Raw genomic sequence first — 3582 nt, 5'->3', positions numbered from 1 at the left:
TGATGTCACTCCTCCAATCACAATGGGATCTCATTTATCGACTTATTACAAGCATGTGGCGCAACACCACCTTAGAAATTAATTGCGCCATAACCGGGTGAGGGGTGGGTAAAGATACGAAGGAGGCATATCCCTTTCATTTCTCTCTTTCTGTTTTCCTTTTCTCTTTCCCTCTCCTCTATTCTTTCTCTTTCTGCATATTTCACAGCACCTTCTTCTTTCCTTTTTCGAGCTATATAATATTCTCTATGGGATCTCATTTGCCCAAGCTGCCGTGAACATTCCGACAACCAAAAATGACTCTTCACAATGTATGGGGTGTGTGTGTGTGTGTGTGTGTGTGTGTGTGTGTGTGTGTGTGTGTGTGTGTGTGTGTGTGTGTGTGTGTGTGTGTGTGTGTGTGTGTGTGTGTGTGTGTGTGTGTGTGTGTGTGTGTGTGTGTGTATATGTGTGTTTGTGAGTGTCTGTGATTGATTTTGGACAATTTTAATCAACTGCTTCACTGGAATGGAGAGCCGAGTTAAATCTGAGTTAAAAGCATCTCAAGAGAGAGCTAGATAGGACCCTCAAAAATAGCGGAGTCAGGGGATATGGGGAGAAGGCAGGAACGGGGAACTGATTGGGGATGATCAGCCATGATCATATTGAATGGCGGTGCTGGCTCGAAGGGCCGAATGGCCTACTCCTGCACCTATTGTCTATTGTCTGTTGTCTATTCACCCGCTGAGTTACTCCAGTACTCTGTGAAACGTCACCTATCCATGATCTCCACAGATGCTGCCTGACCCGCTGAGTTACTCCAGCACTCTGTGAAACGGCACCTATCCATGTTCTCCACAGATGCTGCCTGACCCGCTGAGTTACTCCAGCACTCTGTGAAACGTCACCTCTCCATGTTCTCCACAGATGCTGCCTGACCCGCTGAGTTACTCCAGCACTCAGTGAAACTTCACCTATCCATGTTCTCCACAGATGCTGCCTGACCCGCTGAGTTACTCCAGCACTCTGTGTCTATCTTCGGTGTAAACCAGCATCTGCAGTTCCTTCCTACACTATGTAAAATCAATAGGTGCTTAAAATATCGGGCAAAGCCCTGATCACTAAACATTAATTATTGATATGAAAGAAACCACTAAGTAAGTTTAGTTAGCTCCCCGGTGCACATTAGGTAAGTGTGGGAGGGTGAGGGAGCTGGGAAAGGCAGGGGATGAGGGATAAGAGGAAATCAATACTAAGTACCAGGAGTGTCGGAAATATGGTCATAAAACATAGCGTAAGTGGCTGGGATTGCTGAGTTAATGTTCACTCGCGGAAATAGTTCTGATGAGAGGTCGCCTGCCTTTCTTCTCAATCTGCAGATCAAATCACCGTGCATGTCCAACGCCTGCCTCCACATATGGACTCTTTAGCTCAGTTTTGTTTTACAGCATGGGAGCAGGCCCTTCAGCCCACCAAGCCCGTGCCAACCAGCGATCACCCTTTCACACTGAAGGTAGACACAAAATGCTGGAGCATCTCATTCAAGAAGGAACTGCAGATGCTGAAGAATCGAAGGTAGACAAAATTGCTGGAGAAACTCAGCAGGTGCGGCAGCATCTATGGAGTGAAGGAAATAGGTAACGTTTCGGGCCGAAACCCAAGGGTTTCGGCCCGAAACGTTGCCTATTTCCTTCGCTCCATAGATGCTGCCGCACCTGCTGAGTTTCTCCAGCAATTTTGTCTACCTATGCTGGAGTAACTCAGCGGGTCTGACAGCATGTCTGGAGATAAGGAATTGGTGACGTTTCAGGTCGAGACCCTCCTGCAGATCTATTCCTTTTCTGCAGAGCTGCTGCCAGACTCGCTGAGTTACTCCAGCACTTTTTGTCTGTCCAGCGTCTGCAGTTCCTTCCGACACTAGTTTCACTGTGCTCCTGATTCATTTTACTGTTTGTATCCGCAGTTCCTTCCTAAAGCATCTTCCCAGCTGTTATCAGGCAACTGATCCACCCTAACAACAACCTTTTTATTCTACTGGCCTGTTCAATGTATCGTGAGATAGGCTGCAGCGGGTAGAGCTGCTGCCTCACAGCGCCAGAGACCCGGGTTCAATTGTGACCACGGGTGCAGTCTGAACGGAGTTTGTACGTTCTCCCCGTGACCTTTAAGAATAAGGAGTAAGCCATTTAGAACGGAGACGAGGAAACACTTTTTCACACAAGAGGACGTGACTCCAGAATTAAGGGACAGAAGTTTAGGGGTAACATGAGGGGGGAACTTCTTTACTCAGAGAGTGGTAGCGGTGTGGAATGAGCTTCCAGTGGAAGTGGTGGAGGCAGGTTCGCTGGTATCATTTAAAAATAAATTGGATAGGCATATGGATGAGAAGGGAATGGAGGGTTATGGTATGAGTGCAGGCAGGTGGGCCAGAGGGAAAAAAAGTTGTTCGGCACGGACTTGTAGGGCCGAGATGGCCTGTTTCCGTGCTGTAATTGTTATATGGTTATATATGGTTATATGGTTACACAGAGAGTGGTGAGTGTGTGGAATTCTCTGCCTCAGAGGGCAGTGGACGCAGGTTCTCTGGATACTTTCAAGAGAGAGCTAGATAGGACTCTTAAAAATAGCCGAGTCAGTGGATATGGGGAGAAGGCAGGAACGGGGTACTGATTGGGGATGAGCAGCCATGATCACATTGAATGGCGGTGCTGGCACGAAGGGCCGAATGGCCTACTCCTGCACCTATTGTCTATTGTCTATTGACCTGCGTGGGTTTTCTCCGGGTGCTCCAGTTTCCTCCCACACTCCAAAGACGTGCAGGTTTGTAGGTTAATTGGCTTTGCTATCAATGTGAAATATCCCTAGTGTGTGTAGGATAGTGTGAGTGTGCGGGGATCGCTGGTCGGCGCAGACTCGGTGGGCCGAAGGGCCTGTTTCTGCGCTGCATCTCTAAACTAAAAGGACAAATAAGTGATTAGAAGAATTAATGGTCTGTTGGCCTTCATTTCAGAGGATCTATGTTCAGGAGCAGAGATGCCACATTAGGAATTACCATGGGCTTGTATGATTGGTGTCCAGTGACAGATCTGACCCGTATCTCAGCCATGGATGATCACGCTGAGACAATGCGACCACTCAGCCATGTGCTGTTTTCATGATGAGCAGAGGTATTACACGCACCATCGGGTACATTTTCTCATTAACCGACAGTCTGCTTATCAGGTCGTGATGTGGTTGTATCCAACTTATGTTGTGCAATGTCGAGTGCGTTTAATTGTTTCAAGAATGACCTATTGAAGGTTACTGGAGTAACACACAGGGTCAGGAAGCATCTTTAGAGTTTACATTAGAATGCCATTTTATTGCCATTCAAACAGCAATTGCATTTCTACAGTCTTAACATTACAAAAAAACCCAGACACACACTTAACACAATTTACACAAACATCCATCGCAGTGAATCTCCAACACCTCCTCACTGTGATGGAAGGCAAACGTCTTATCTCTTCCCTTTGTTCTTCTCCCGCGGTCCAGCAGTTCAACTGCAGCGTCGAGGCGACTGGGGCTCCCGATGTTAAAACCCCCGACGGATGATGGTAAGTC

The sequence above is a fragment of the Leucoraja erinacea genome, unplaced genomic scaffold (assembly GCF_028641065.1).
Source record: "Leucoraja erinacea ecotype New England unplaced genomic scaffold, Leri_hhj_1 Leri_59S, whole genome shotgun sequence".
Taxonomy (NCBI): Eukaryota; Metazoa; Chordata; class Chondrichthyes; order Rajiformes; family Rajidae; genus Leucoraja; species Leucoraja erinaceus.
Note: the sequence above shows the minus strand (reverse complement) of the source record.